This window comes from Chiloscyllium plagiosum, chromosome 41 (genome assembly GCF_004010195.1).
Source record: "Chiloscyllium plagiosum isolate BGI_BamShark_2017 chromosome 41, ASM401019v2, whole genome shotgun sequence".
NCBI classification, from domain to species: Eukaryota; Metazoa; Chordata; class Chondrichthyes; order Orectolobiformes; family Hemiscylliidae; genus Chiloscyllium; species Chiloscyllium plagiosum.
Genome location: NC_057750.1, coordinates 7,614,419 through 7,631,703, shown reverse-complemented (window position 1 = coordinate 7,631,703; position 17,285 = coordinate 7,614,419).

The window sequence follows — 17,285 nt, the reverse complement described above, 5'->3', positions numbered from 1 at the left end:
TGCTTCCAAATAAACCTGTCGGACTATAATCTGGTGTTGTGTGATCTTTAACTTTGTCCATCCCAGTCCAACACTGGCACTTCCACATCAAGACTTCATTTAGGCAGAGAGACTGGAGAAGCTGTAAGACTTAACTCACAGCTAATCCTCCCCTCCAATCACTCCAGTACTTGCTGACCTACACTGGCACCCAGTTAAGTAATAACTTAACTTTCAAACACTCAGCCGTGTTTCCAATCCGTCTCTGAAAACCCCTTCAGCCGCACATCCCTCGGAGATCCCTGCGTTTCTCCAATCCCGGCCTCTTGTGAACTCGCCATTACAATTAATCAGACGTCATAGGAGTTCAGATAGAGCAGAACATTGCCCCCTCAATCGACATCCCAAATAGCAGCAGAAGTAGGCCATTCGGCCCCTCAACCCCGTTTTGCCGTCAATAAGGTCATGGCTGAAACAAAAATAGAGACTGCTGGAAAAGCTCAGCAGGTCTGGCAGCTTCTGTGAAGAGAAATCAGAGTGAACTCAATCAGAATGAACTCTGATTCTCTCCATGGATACTGCCAGACCTGCTGAGCTTTTCCAGCAATTTCTGTTTTTGTTTATGATTCCCAGCATCCACGTTTCTTGCAATGTTTACTTAAGTTCATGGCTGATCTGCTTGGATTTCAAATTCCACATTGGAATTAGAATTAGATGTTACTGTCACATATACTCAAGTTTAGGAAAACTTGAGTACAGTTGGCAAAATTTCTAATCTCCACCGCCATCTTGGTTAAAAAATAGAATTAAAAAAAAAACAGAAAAATGTTTTCAACACAACCAAAAGGTAAGAAAATGTCCAGATCCAAAAGTCCAAAGTTTTATCTCCATAAAGGTGTTTGGAATGTTCAGCCACTGATGTAGGCCCAGGCCTAGCCACATTCTCATCTCCTTCCAATAGCGCTCCACTCCCCTGCTGACCAAGAATCAACCCCGAACTAGGAGACACTGTTTTAAAATTAGGATGTCACCCTTTTAAGTCACAGGTAGAGTCATTGAGATGCAAAGGCCCTTCAGTCCAACTCGTCCATGCCGACCAGATACCCTAAATTCGTCTGGTCCCATTTGGCAGCATTTGGCCCATATCCCTCTGAATCTTTCCTAATCATATAACCATCCAGATGCCTTTTACATGTTGTAATTGTACCAGCCTCCACCAGATGCCTTTTACATGTTGTAATTGTACCAGCCTCCACCACTTCCTCTGGCAGTTTATTCCACACACACACCACCCTCTGGGTGAAAAACTTGCCCCTCAAATCCCTTTTAAACCTTTCCCCTCTTACCACCGTTTAGTTCTGGATTCTCCCACCATGGGAAGAGACCTTTGCTATTCACCTTTCTTATTCGAGAACATGTCCAAATGTTTTTTAAACGGTGTAACTGTTCCTGCGTCTGTCACTTCCTCTGGAAGTTTTTTTCACACACGAACCACTCTGTGTGTAAAAAAACGTTGCCCCTCATGTCCTTTTTAATTCTTTCTCCCCACACCTTAAAATTATGCCCCCTAGTTTTGAGCTTAGTTTTGAGCTCCCCCACCCTAGTGAAAAGCCCTGAGCCATCAACTTGTCTATGCCCCTCATGATTTTATAAAGCTCAATAATGTCACCCCTCAACCTCCTACGCTCCAGTGAAAAAAGTCCCAGTCTATTTTTATAACTCAAACACTCTATTCTCAGCAACATCCTGGTAAATTTTCTCTGAACCCTCTCCAGCTTATTAATAACCTTCTGATAACAGGGTAAAAAAAAATATAAGCTGTGAAAGAAGTGCATTTCGTAAAAGTGGATGGAGCAGATGAGCTCCAGTCAAGAGCACACACACACTGTGTGCTGCTACTCTGCTGCCATCTTGACAACTAGATGCTTATGGAATCTTGCTGTGCACAAATCGACTGCTGCTTTTCCCTACAATGCAGGGTGGACAAGAGTCATAGAGTCCTACTGCAAGGAGACAGGCTCTTCGGCCCAAACCAATCTGTGCTGACCAAAATGTCCGTCAACATTAACCCATATCCTTCTAAACCCTTCTTATCCATGTATTTGTCCAAATGCCTTTTAAAAGTTGTTAATGTACCCCCTTCAATCACTTCCGTGAGCAGCTCATTCCATATGCATACCATCCTCTGTGTAAAAAAGTAGCCCCTCAGGTTCCCTTTTATTCTTTATCCTCTAACCTTAAACTGATGCCCTTTCGTCCTCGATTCCCCAACCCTGGGTAAAGGACTGAGTGCATTCAAGATTAGAGTGGTGCTGGAAATGCACAGCAGGTCAGGCAGCATCCGAAGAGCAGGAAAATCAAAGTTTCGGGCAGGATCCCTCCATCAGGTTGAAGGGCTTTTGCTCGAAACGTCGTTTTTCCTGCTCCTCGGATGCTGCCTGACCTGCTGTGCTTTTCCAGCACCACACTAATCTTGACTCTAATCTCCAGCATCTGCAGTCCTCACTTTCACCTGAGTGCATTCACCCTATCCATGATTTGGAGGTGCCAGTGTTGGACTGGGGTGGACAAAGTTAAAAATCACACAACACCAGGTTATCGTCCAACAGGTTTAATTGGAAGCACACTAGCTTTCAGAGCTTTGCTCCAAAAGCTAGTGTGCTTCCAATTAAACCTGTTGGACGATAACCTGGTGTTGTGTGATTTTTAACTTTGTACACTCTATCCATGCCTCTCATGATTTTATACACCTCTATAAGATCCTCCCTCAGTCTCTTACACTGTAAAGGTAAAAACCCTAGCTTGTCCAATCTCTCGCTATAACTCAGGCCCTGGATATTTCTAAATCAACCTGCATCAGAGATGATTTGGAGATGCCGATGTTGGGCTGGGGTGTACAAAGTTAAAATTCACACAACACCAGGTTATAGTCCAACAGGTTTATTTGGAAGCATTAGCTTTCAGAGCGCTGCTCCTGACAACAACCACCTGATGAAGGAGCGTCGCTCTGAAAGCTAGTGCTTCCAAATAAACCTGTTGGACTATAACCTGGTGATGTGCGATTTTTAACTTTGTATCAGAGATGTTATTGTACAATTCTGGGGCTTTTTTTTAGATTAGATTCCCTACAGTGTGGAAACAGGCCCTTTGGCCCAACCAGTCCACAACGACCCTCCAAAGAGTAACCCACCCAGACCCATTTTTTTCCCCTCTGACTAATGCACCTAACACTACAGGCAATTTAGCACAGCCAATTCACCACCCTAGCCTGCATATCTTTGGTCTGTGGGAGGAAACCAGAGCACCCAGAGGAAACCCACGCAGACACGGGGGAGAATGTGCAAACTCCACACAGACAGTTGCCCGAGGCTGTAATCGAATCTGGGACCCAGGTGCTGTGAGGCAGCAGTGCTAACCACTGAGCCACTGTGCTGCCACTTGTACTCAGGCCTCCTGGTTCAGAGCGAGGGGGCACTACCCACTTGGCAAAACATCCCACTGAGTGCCTGAGGTGGTGAGAGGCGCTATAGGAATGCAGCTCTCTCCTCCATGAACAACAAGCACTTCAGGAAGTTGCTGCTCAAAGTAATTGGAGAAGAGATAAAATGCCTTTTCTATTGTGTAACCTGGAAAAGTGTCACTCCTTGTCCTCGGGGTTTCATGCATTCAGAACTCCTCAGTGCAAATATTTGGATCGGTTTTCCCCGGTGTGAAGCTGTCAGTCACTGTCAAATCAGGGCTGTGCCTCTGAAGGGATTCCTGCCTTTTTACAAAGGGCTATCACTGATAAACTCTGCACTGATGTCACCCCAGTGAAACCTATCTCACACCATCTCACACGAGGCAGGAAGAGTCGAACTGTGCTGAACAGATCCCTTACAGCCAAGGCTGTCAATGTTATAAATTATACACACTGTTCCTGGCAGGTTCTGCGTGAGTACAGCCTCTCGGCTCCCACTTACCTGCAGCCTTGCACTTTCTCTCCCCTGCATCGCATCTCAGAAAGGCTGATTAATCTGCCCTCACATTCTCTGTTAACGAGACACCACCAGCAGCAGAAAGGATTTGAGAACGTTCTTTTGAAAACAGGATTTGGAGATGTCGGTGTTGGACTGGGGTGGACAAAGTTAAAAATCACACAACACCAGGTTATAGTCCAACAGGTTTATTTGGAAGCACTAGCTTTCGGAGAGCTGCTCCTTCATCAGATGGTTGTGGAGTATAAGATTGTACGACACCGAATTTATAGTAAAAGTTTCCAGTGTGATGTAACCGAAATTATATATTGAAAAATACCCGAATTGTTTGGGTCTTGAATTGAAACAATTCAGGTATTTTGCAACGTATAGTTTCAGTTACATCACACTGGAAACTTTTGGTATAAATTCTGTATCTTACAATCTTATACTCCACAATCACCTGATGAGGGAGCAGTGTTCCGAAAGCTAGTGCTTCCAAATAAACCTATTGGACTATAACCTGGTGTTGTGTGATTTTTAACTTTTTAAAAACACAGCTTATTATTTTCTTGATAGAATTAAAAGGACTGGCTCACATTTCTCCTCCCTGGCCGCTCTCTGTCTTGTTTAAACCTCATTTTGCCTCTCTGTTGTCCCTATTAGCAACCCCTTTGTCTTTTGCACTGGGGCTCTCTACACAGGAGCCCTTGATTGTCCTCTGTTTAAATTTATTTTAATTCCAATAGAGGCAGGAAGCCTCCAGGGTGGAGAGATAAATGGGGGGAGGTGGGGCTGGGGAGAAGGTAGCCAAGAGAATGGGGGTGGGGGTGGGTGGAAGTGATAGGTCAGAGAGGAGGGTGGAATGGATAGGTGGAAAAGAAGATAGGCAGGTAGGACAGGTCATGGGGACAGTGCTGAGCTGGAAGTTTGGAACTGGGGTGAGGTGGGGGATGGGGAAATGAGGAAACTGTTGAAGTCCACATTGATGCCCTGAGGTTGAAGTGTTCCGAGGCAGAAGACGTAGTGTTCTTCCTCCAGGGGTCGGGTGGTGAGGGAGCGGCGGTGAAGGAGGCCCAGGACCTCCATGTCCTCGGCAGAGTGGGAGGGGGAATTGAAATGTTGGGCCACAGTGGTGTGGTTGATTGGTGCGGGTGTCCCAGAGATGTTCCCTAAAGCGCTCTGCTAGGAGGCGTCCAGTCTCCCCAATGTAGTGGAGCAACGGATACAATAAATTATATTGTTGAATGTGCAGGTAAAACTTTGGATGTGGAAGGCTCCTTTAGGGCCTTGGATGGAGATGAGGGAGGAGGTGTGGGCACAGGTTTTGCAATTCCTGCGGTGGCAGGGGAGGGTGCCAGGACGGGAGGGTGGGTTATAGGGGGGCCGTGGACCTGACCAGGTAGTCACAGAGGGAATGGTCTTTGCAGAAAGTGGAAAGGGGTGGGGAGGGATCTGCTCAAAAAGATTCCACAGCTTACGGTCAGCGAACTGGGGTTGGGACCCCGAGGTGGGGGGTCACAGGTTGAAAGTTCAGGGTCACGAGCTCTGTGGCTAGCGAGGAGGTCTGATTGAGTAACGAATTCTGATCTCCCTCCTACAGGAAGGATGTTGTGAAACTTGAAAGGGTTCAGAAAAGATTTACAAGGATGTTGCCAGAGTTGGAGGATTTGAGCTACAGGGAGAGGCTGAACAGGCTGGGGCTGTTTTCCCTGGAGCGTCGGAGGCTGAGGGGTGATCTTATAGAGGTTTATAAAATTGTGAGGGGAATGGATAGGGTAAATAGGCAAAGTCTTTTCCCTGGGGTCGGGGAGTCCAGAACTAGAGGGCATAGGTTTAGGGTGAGAGGGGAAAGATATAAAGGGACGTAAGGTGCAACTTTTTCACGCAGAGGGTGGTACGTGTATGGAACGAGCTGACCGAGGGAGTGGTGGAGGCTGGTACAATGATAACATTTAAAAGGCATCTAGATGGGTGTTTGAATACGAAGGATTAGAGGGATATGGGCCAAGTGCTGGCAGATGGGACTAGATTAGGTTGGGATATCTGGTCGACATGAACTGAAGGATCTGTTTCCATGCTGCACATCTCTATGACTATGACTGCTGTCTCCCACTCTAATACCCCTCTGTTCTAATAGCATCTTTCCTCAGGGAGGGAAATCTGCAGTCCTCACTCAGTCTGGCCTACATGTGACTCCAGACCCATAGCAACGGGGTATACTCAAATAAGCCACTCTGACTTTTTAAAAAATTCATTTGGGGGATGTGGACAACGCTGGTTGAGCCAGCACTTGTTTCGTTCCCTAATTGCCCCTTGAGAAGGTGGAGGAGGGGTGGTAAGTTGCCTTCTTGAACCGCTGCAGTCCACCTGCTGTGGGTTGTCCCACAATGACCTTTAGGGAGGGAATTCCAGGATTTTGACCCTGAAGGAATGGTGATACACTTCCAAGTCAGGATGGTAAATGGCTTGGAGGGGAACCTGCAGGGGCGGTGTTCCATGTATGTGCTGCCCTTGTCCTTCTAGATGGAAGTGGTCGTGGGTTTGGAAGGTGCCGTCTGAGGATCTTTGGTGAATTTCTGCAGCGCATCTTGTAGATGGTACACACTGCTGCTACTGAGCGTCAGGGGTGGAGGGCAGCTGAAGGGTCGCTAGGGACAGGCACTAAATGTTGGCTTGGCAGTGACACCCACATCCCATGAATAGAAGCTAGCCAAGTAATCGTGAGAGTGGGTCTTGGTGGGAGGTGTGAGTGGGAGCAGAGGGAGTGCGGAGGTGAGGTATCGGAGAGGGTAAAGGGCGCAATGGCGAAGCAGGGGAGGTGACTCCACAATGCTGAGCATTTCTCCAGACAGCCACAGGGGACACCGGTGAATTCGGAGACATCCTGCTAAGTGGTGAGTCGTTCCGGGAATGGTGCATGTATTTTTAGGACCAGAATCGGTTGTGATGGATAACACGTTTGGCAAGATACTGTCAGAAATACTTCCAAATAACTCGACGCAACTCAGTCTTAGTCAAAACACATACAATTCACCCCCACAGGTATATCAAGAGAGTTGTGTTGTAACCAGAACAGTGGCTCCATGGTTAGCACTGCTGCCTCGCAGCACCAAGACCTCAGGTTCAACTCCAGCCTCAGGCGACTGTCTGTGTGGAGTCTGCACATTCTCCCCACATCTGTGCAGGTTTCCTCCCACAGTCCAAAGATGTGCAGGTTAGGGTGAATTGGCTGTGCTAAGTTGCCAAGAGTCTTCAGAGACGTGTAGGTTAGGTGCATTAGTCAGGGTCAAATGTAGAGTAATAGGGTAGGGGAATGAGTTTGGGTGGATTACTCTTCAGAGGAGCAGTGTGGATTTGTTGGGCCGAAGAGCCTGTTTCCACACTGCACGGTCTATTCTGCCAGACAAAGTTGCATAACCTCATATTTTTCTACACTGTGTTCAGTCTGCCAAGTTTTTTTTCATAGAATAGACCCTGCAGTGCGGAAATAGGCCCTTCGGCCCAACATATCCACACTGATCCTCTGAAGAGTAATCCACCCAAACTCATTCCCCTACCCTATTACTCTACATTTGACCCTGACTAATGCACCTAACCTAGGAGAAAATGAGGACTGCAGATGTTGGAGATCAGAGCTTAAAAATGTGTTGTTGGAAAAGCGCAGCAGGTCAGGCAGCATCAAAGGAACAGGAGAATCGACGTGCCGGGCATAAGCTAATGCACCTAACCTACATATCATTGAACACTCTGGGTAATTTAGCATGGCCAATTCACCATAACTTGCACATCTTTGGACTTTGGAAGGAAACCCACACAGGCACGGGGAGAATGTGCAAACTCCACACAGACAGTTGCCCGAGGCTGGAATTAAACCTGGATCCCTGGTGCTGTGAGGTAGCAGTGCTAACCACTGAGCCACCGTGACACCCAAGACAGAGATGAGGAGGAATTTCTTCTCCCAGAGAGTAGTAATCTGTGGAATTCTTTACTGCAGTGGGCTGTCGAGTCTGGGTCATTAAGTATATTCACGGCTGAGTTCGAGAGATTTTTAATCAGGAAGGGAATTAAGGGTTATGGAGAAAGGCAGGAAAGAGGCATTAAGGATTATTAGATCGACCACGATCTCATTGAATGGTGGAGCAGGCTCGATGGGCTGAATGGCCTCCTATGTCTTTTAGACACCCCACAGGGAGGGATAGATCTGAGGTTGGGGAAAAAAGCTCTAACCATGCAAATTGGCTCCCCGTCTGACAACAGCTGGATGTGAACATTCTCAAACTCTGTAGGTAATCTTTCTCTGCTATCACTCTCCCTCTCAGCTCAAGAACCCTCTAGGATCTCAAGTTCAGATAGTTCCGGGCTCTTCCGCATTCCCGATTTTAATGGCTCCATCATTGGTGTATCTTTGTGTAGCAGCGTGCTTCCTACGTTCTGGAATTCTGTCCCGCAACCCCTTGTTCTGTCCCTGTCCTCCCTCTCCCACTCTTTCTCTCCCCTTTTCCCTTAAGAAAACCTATGTTCTTGGCCTAACTTCTGCTCCCAACATCTCCTTACGTGGGCTTGGTGTCAAATTTTGTTTGCTGTTGCACCTGGGAGGGACACTGGGACATTACCTGAAAGGCGCTATTTAAATGCAAAGTCACTCCACCAATCAACCCCACTGCCCTGTGGCCAAATATTTCAACTCCCCCTCCCACTGCTGAGGACATGCAGGTCCTGGGCCTCCTCCACCGCCACTCCCTCACCACCCGACACCTGGAGGAAGAACACCTCATCTTCCACCTCAGAACACTTCAACCCCAGGGCATCAATGTGGACTTCACCAGTTTCCTCATTTCCCCTCCCCACACCTTACCCCAGTTCCAAACTGCCAGCTCAGCACCATCCTCATGACCTGTCCCACCTGTCAATCTTCCTTCCCACCTATCCACTCCACCCTCCTCTCTGACCTATCACCATTACCCCCACCTCCATCCACCTACTGCACTCTCAACTACCTTCTCCCCAGCCCCACAACCCTTCCCCATTTATCTCTCCACCCTGGAGGTTTCCAGTCTCATTCCTGATGAAGGGCTCTGGCCCGGAATGTTGATTTTCCTGTTCCTTGGATGCTGCCTGACCTGCTGTGCTTTTCCAGCACCACTCTAATCTTGACTCTCCGGATTGTCAAGCCTGAGCTGGCTCATGTAATACAACATCCAAATGGTTCTGTTAGCACATTCTCTGTTGAAGCGTTTTCAATTAAATCTAGGAACAGGCTGCGGCCTGGAACCTGAGAGCGATCGCCGCGAGTAATTGTCCATGTTTAACATGGACCTCAGGGTCTCTAAGGGTTCTCTCGGATTTCTGAAATGAAATTGCTCCTGCACATTTCATGTTGAGTGCGAGCGTTTAAGGCCTTATTGATTACAGCAAGGGTACTCAGAGCAGTGATTGAGTAACCGCCTCTTGGGGCACCGGGCCCCAGAGACTGAAAGGTTGTCAAACCTTGCTGTTCTCTCAGACAGTCGGCCTCAGGACCTTGGAGGCCACTGGGAGGGTGGGGAAGCTAAAATCTGAGGCTCCATCGCTAAAAGTATCTCAGGGACAGCAACAAAGGGCTATGTTGACTGTGAAGGCCAAATTCATGATATTCACTGAAAGACTCACACTGCCACTTCCCACAATCGCTCCAAACATTTTCCAACCAAATTTTTTTAGAAGTGTAAACCGTTGTACACATAGGAGACATCGAATCGAATTGAATTTATTGTCACATGTACCGAGGCACAGTGAGAAGATTTGTCTGGGACTCAGCAAGATCCGATCAAACAAGCAATGAGATAATCACTGGAAGATCCCTTTATAAGGGACTGTGGGCACAGGGATAAATTATTGGTCAGGACTCTCTTTGCTCTTGTTTGCAATGTAACTTTACAGGACATTTCACGTACACCCAAGGGGGAAGACACAGTGTTGGTTTAAAGTCTCAACCAAACAGGATAGGAAGTTTGTACGGAGAGATACCCTGAACAGCAGATGAGGTTGAAACTCAATACGGGTCCGGTAGCATTTCTTGCTTAAAGGCACACCACTCCAGCCCTGTCACCATGGGGCTAGAGGAGAATGGTGATGGAGATGCATGTTAAGTGTGTGGTGTCAGCTTTCACTCAGTTGACCTTGCTTCTTCGAACATCTCCTGCATCAAATGGTCTCTCGCCCAGATAATTGGGCGTTCGTCAGAAATGCGAAGCCAGTCTTGCAGCTTTATGTTTATCTTTCCACAGTGGGAGGGAGGGGTATCACCTTCTCCATGTGGATGGGATATGCAACTGTGAGAGGCATCACAGCAGTACCCAGGAAGGTGCCTCACTGTAACACTCTGATACACAACATACCCCTCGCTGTAACATCTGATACACACCATACCCCTCACTGTAACACTCTGATACACACCATACCCCTCACTGTAACACACTGATACACACCATACCCCTCACTGTAACACTCTGATACACACCATACCCCTCACTGTAACACTCTGATATACCCCACAGAGCTCACTGTAATTCTCTAATACACACCATACTCCTCACTGTAACACTCTGATATATGTCACACCCTTCATTGTAATACACTGATACACCTCACACCCCTCACTGTAACACAATGATACATACACCCTTCACTGGAACAGTCTGATACACCCCACACCTGTCACTGTAACATGCTGATATACCAAATACCCCTCACTGTAACACTCAAATATACACCATACCCTTCACTGTAACACTGATACACACTATAACCCTAACTGCACCACACTGATACACACCATACCCCTCACTGTAACACTCTGTTATATCCCACACTGCTCACAGTAATACTCTGATATACCAAACACCCCTCACTGTAACACTCTATAATACCCCTCACTGTAACACTCTGATATACACCACACCCCTCATTGTAACACTTTAATATACCCTACACCCCTCACTATAACACTCTGATATACCAAACACCCCTCACTGTAACACTCTATAATAACCCTCACCGTAACACTCTGATATACCCCACACACCTCACTATAACACTCTGGTATACCAAACACCCCTCAGTGTAACACTCTGATATACCCCACACCGCTCACCATAACACTCAGATACACTCCACGTCCCTCACTGTAACACTCTGATATACCCCACACTGTAACAATCCCTGATGTAGCCGACACCCCCTCTGTAACTCACTGATTTATTCTCCAGCTCGTGTGCGATACTGGAGTTGCAGGCTGCTGTGTTTTCAGGGTTAGTGATTGCCTGACCAGATGGACAGTTACCCGAACATCCTGTGTTTCTGACTCTTCCCCCCCCCCATCCCATTGGCCTGTGTAGGGTATCACTGACGTTACCTGGATTTGGGTTACACTGCGAAAAGTTGATACAAGCTCTGGCGAGGATCAGTTTCATTAAGTGAATCCATTTTGCAAAGCTGTGCTCACACTCTGGGGAAAGTGTGTCTCTGAGGACCCTTTAATATTCATTCACAGCAACTATACACCCCATTGCAATGACGAGGCCTGACATTCAGATTTGCATCCGAAGCTTTTGTATGACAACTGAGCTTAACATCGAGGTGCCTGTTATTTTAACCCCTTCTTGGATCACAGGGAGCGACAAGCTGAGGAAATAACATAAAGCCAGTTGGAAATCGTTTCAGCAACTGTGCAAGAAGGCAGATCGCCACCATTTTCCCCTTTGGTCAGAGGTCACACGACACCAGGTTACAGTGCAACAGGTTTGTATCAAATCACAAGCTTTCAGAGCACTGCCCCTTCAGCTCGTGAGGACACATCAGGTGCACACTGACCCTCCAAACAGCATAAGAACGTAAGATTTAGGCGCAGGAGTAGGCCATCTGGCTCCTCCAGATTTTATCGTGGACTCAGCTCCACTTACCCACCCTCTCATCATAACCCTTAACCCCTTTACTGTGGCACGGCGGCTCAGTGGTTAGAACAGCACTAGGGTCCCAAGTTCAATTCTAGCCATGGGTGACTGTGTGGGGTTTGCACATTCTCCCCGTGTCTGTGTGGGTTTCCTCTGGGTGTTCTGGTTTCCTCACAGTCCAAAGATGTACAGGTTAGGTGAATTGGCCATGCTAAATTGCGCATAGTATTAGGTGCATTAGTCAAAGTGAAATGGATCTGGGTGGGTTACTCTTCGGACGGTTGGTGTGGACTTGTTGGGCCGAAAGGCCTGTTTCCACACTGTAGGAAACCTAATCTAATCATAACTTTATATGTTTCTATAAAATCCTCCTCTCCTCATTCTTCTAAATTCCAATGAATATAATCCCAGTCTACTCAGCGTCTCCTCATAAGCCAACCCCCTCAACCCTGGAATGAAACTAGTGAACCTCCACCATGCCCAACCCATCCCTGTAACCCTGCATTCCCATGTCTATTCCACATTGCCCACAGTGTGCAGGCTATTTCCCATGGTCACTCCACCCTAACCTGGACATCTTTAGACTGTGGGAGGAAACCCACACAGACACAGGGAGAACATGAAATCTCCTCACAGACAGTTGCCCAAGGGTGGAAGCGAACCTGGGTCCCTGACGCTGTGAGGCAGCAGTGCTAACTACTGAGCCACCGTGCCACCCTCCACTGCACAGTCTTTTAGACTTTACCCCAAGGAGAGTAGGCAGCCTCACTGGGGAGTCAGTGAACTGATTCGTTCTCCAGATGGACTCTCGGACTCAAAACCCTTGGAGGCTGTTCAGAGGTTAATATCTGATTAAATAGCTGTCAGTTCAGATGCTCTTTTATTAATATTTAATAAATTCCTTCAATCAGAGATTTGGGAGTTGGAATGGGCCAAAGAAATGTCTTATTGATTTCCCTTATTTTAGATGTAACTAATACTTTAAGTAAATTTGTTTTGGTCACAGATTTTTCTTTTAAGTGCTAGCTATTCGGTACATCATTAGTAAAGCTTGTTCCATTTAAAATGTGAAAGGAACACTCTAGTGTATTGAGCAGAGGGACAGCGACAGATTAACTCCTGGCCCAGCCCTGAGCTTCTCCTGAAGGACAGCCCCACACCCTGCAGGCAATGGGACGTACCACCTGCTGTAGGGGGACTCCCAGTTACCACAGAGCACACAGAAAGCATTTATATAACACCATTTGCAACTTCTAAATTCCAATGGATATAATCCCAGTCTACTCAGCATCTCCTTATAAGCCAACACCCTCAACTCCAGCATCAAACCAGTGAACGTCCACCACATCCGACCCACCCAATTTGCATATCTATTCCACTCAGCCTGCACACTGTGGGCAATGTCCCATGGCCAATCCGCCATGTCATGGCTCACTTTGTGGAAGGCAACGGTCTAGTGGTCTTATCGCTGGACTGTTAATCTAGTGAACCCAGTTATGTTCTGGAGACCTGGGTTCAAATTCTGCCCAAGTAGGTTGGAATTTGAATCCAATAAAAATCTAGAATTGTGAGTCTGGTGCTGACCACAAATCGATTGTTGGGAGAAGTCCATCTGGTTCACTCTTACCATTTACGGAAGGATATCTGCCATCCTTACCTGGTCTGGCCTATACGTGACTCCAGACCCACAGCAATGGGGTATACGCTTAATCACCCTCTGGGGCAATTAGGGATGGATAACAAATGCTGACCTGGCCAGTGATGCCCTCATCCTGTGAATGAATATAAAAAAAATATGGAGCCATTGAAATTTTGAAGTGTAGTCATTGCTGTAGTTTATTTTCTATTTTTGACCTTTTGTTTGTTCATGGGATGTGGGCCAACATTGATTGCCCATCACTAATTGCGCAAGAGAGCAGTAAGAGTCAACCATGGGAAGCACAGTCTCAGTGGTTAGCACTGCTGCCTCACAGCACTAGGGACCCTGGTTCGATTCCACCCTCGGGCAACTGTCTGTATGGAGTTTGGTCATTCTCCCCGTGTCTGCGTGGGTTTCCTCCTGGTGCTCTGGTTTCCACCCACAGTCCAAAGATGTGCAGGTTAGGGCAGACTGGCCATGCTAAATTGCCCTGTAGCGACCAAGGATGTGCAGATTAGATGGGGTTAGCCATGGGAAATGCAGGGTTGTTGGGATGGGTCTGGCTGGGATTCCTTTCGGAGGGCTGGTGTGGACTCGATGGGCCAAATGGCCTGCTTCTACACTGTCGGGATTCCATAATCACATTGCTGTGAGTCTGAGGTCACATGTAGGCCAGACTAGGTAAGGACGGTGCTTTATTTCCCAAAAGGACATTAGAATTGTTTTTGCAACAATTGACAACATTGTGTCTCAGATTTTCAAAACTGATTTCAAACTTCACCATCTGCCAATGTGGGACTTGAACACATTAGAACATTAGCCTGAGCACTCTGGATGATAAATGCAGTGCCCATTTCTGCCTGCTGCTGACTCTAAGCGGAAGGGAAGCTGTACTTTGAATCACACAATCCCGACAGTGTTGTTTCAACCATTGGGTCTGCACTGTCCCTCCAAAGAGCATCACAATCAGACCCATTTTCCCCCTTCCCTATCCCTTTAAACTTGACTTCCCATGACTAACCCACCTAGCCTGCATATCCCTGGACATTACAAGCGATTGAGCACAGCCAATTCGCCTGTGTAGCTTTGGACTGTGGGAGGCAACTAGTGCACCCGAAGCAAACCCACGCAGACACGGGGAGAATGTGCAAACTCCACACAGACAGTCACCCGAAGGTGGAATCGAACCTGGGTCCCTCGGACTGTGAGGCAGCAGTGCCAACCACTGTGCCACTCAGTTCATTTCCACCAGGAATGGTGGTGGGATTTGAACCCACGTCCCCAAAGCATTAGCCCAAGCCTCTGGGTAGCTGGTCCTGCGGCATTAACAATACGCCCAGCGCCGCCCCCCATTGTTGGCAATGGGGCAATCAGTTTGTGCACAGCAAGATCCCACAAACAGTGAAACGAAATGAGGATTGGATCATCTGTTTTTTTTTGTCATCTTCACTGTGGGAGATTGCCCCAGCCCTTCTTCAAGTCAATGCCCCAATGCTTTTACATCCACTTGAGAGGGCAGACAGGATCTCAGTGTAATGCCTTATCCAAAAGGCAGCAGCATTCCCGTCCTGCAATGGAGTGGAACTTGAACCCTTCCCTTGTCCCGATCTTCCGTCAGTGGTGCAGGTCTCAAAATTAATACACCATGATGCACATTAGTCTGTGTTCACGGTGCACTTCAGAGAGCTGGGTACATAACCTAGGCTGGCACTCGAGTGCAGTCATGTGGGATGGCCACATTGTCAAAAAGTGTCACCTTTTGATTGAGATTTTAAGCCAACACTTCATCTTGTCCACAGCATTGCATTATGTTTGGGGAGTCAGGTGGACCATCACTCATTTTCATAGAATGCCTAGAGTGTGGAAACAGGCCCTACGGCCCAACAAATCCACACCGATCCTCTGAACAGTATCCCACACAGAACCATTTCCCTTACCTACATGCCCCTACACATTCCTGAACACTACAGGCAATTTAGCATGGCCAATCCATCCTAACCTGCCCATCTTTGAACTGTGGGAGGAAACCAGAGCAAACCCGCACAGACACAGGGAGAACATACAAACACCACATAGACAGTCACTTAAGGCTGGAATTGAACCCAGGTCCCTGGCGCTGTGAGGCAGCAGTGCTAACCACTGAGCCACTCTGCCGCTCATGGGAGACACTGTTGAAGCTTTCTGTTGCAATTCTAAGTTGGTTTTCTTGCGTTTCAATCCTGATGCATCTAAGATGACAAACGTTAAATTCATGTCCCTTTTTAGTGCTGTTTAAGTTGCAAAGTTCCAGAACCCAGATGTGCCACATTGTGCCTTCGACTCTGTTAGAGGGGCTATACGTGTGTAAATGATTGTTGTCGATCCCACACCAACGCTTACCAAGGCTTGTCAACAAGACTGCCAGTGGAAAGGTCTCTGCCCATAGCATCGCTGAACCCATTGAAGAGGTGTGACATCGAACTGATGTAGACAAAATGATAAGCCGCAGTGTCACGGAATTCCATACCTTACTGAGAACCACGCTCAGAAAGAGGAATGTGTTTGTCTGTGCAGACGTGCCCTTTTGTAACGTGTCGAAATTGAGCTGCTTCTCATTTCACCGTTAATGGAGGCCAAGCCCCATTTGTCACTTTCCTGGTGCTGGGCCAGTCGCTGGAGGGGTGTTGGTTATAGTGAACTCTCTTGTCACACTGGGTTCAAACATGCTCCAAAGGCTGTGCTGGGAGAAAGGGAGATTCTCAAGTTACCTGCAGGTGGACCCAGGTCTGCTCGCAGCCACTTACAGTAGGCACTTTGCACACCTGAACTCCTGAAAGGTCTGGGGGATGTGGGGGTGGTGGGGTCATGCTAATCAATAAATGTGCGACAGGATGGGTCTGCCACTGACGTGCTCTTCAACAGGGCTGGCATGGAAAGGGAAAAGACAGCCCCCCATTCTGGCCCCTCGAGCCTGTTCCGCCATTAAATAAGATCATGGCCCACTCACCATAACCCTAAACCCTTTTACTGTTCAAAAATCTACCTTTGCCTTAAAAACATTAAACAAGGAAGTCTCAACTACTTCACTGGGTGGGGAATTCCACAGATTCACAAGCCTTTAGGTGAAGGAAGTTCCTCCTCAGCTCAATCCAAAATCTGCTCCCCCTTATTTTGAGACTATGCCCCCTGGTTCTAATTTCCCTGCCAGTGGAAACAACCTCCCTGCTTCTATCTACATTCCTCTTTCTGAGCGTGGTTCTCAGTAAGGTATGGAATTCCGTGACACTGCGGCTTATCATTTTGTCTACATCAGTTCGATGTCACACCTCTTCAATGGGTTCAGCGATGCTATGGGCAGAGACCTTTCCACTGGCAGTCTTGTTGACAAGCCTTGGTAAGCGTTGGTGTGGGACCGACAACAATAATTTACACACATATAGCCCCTCTAACAGAGTCGAAGGTTCACGGAGGCACAATGTGGCACATCTGGGTTCTGGAACTTTGGAACTTAAACAGCACTAAAAGGGGACATTTTAAGGAGACCAAAACTACATGCAGTACTCCAGATGTGGCCTCACCAACACCCTGTACAGCTGCAGCATAACCTCCCTGTTTTTAAATTCAATCCCTCTAGCAATGAAGGACAAAATTCCATTCACCTTCTTAACTACCTGCTGCACTTGCAAACCAGCGTTTTGTGATTCCTGCACAAGGACACCCAGATCCCTCTGCACAGCAGCAGACTGCAATTTTTAGCCATTTAAGTAAAAGCACATTTTGCCATTCCTCCTACCAAAA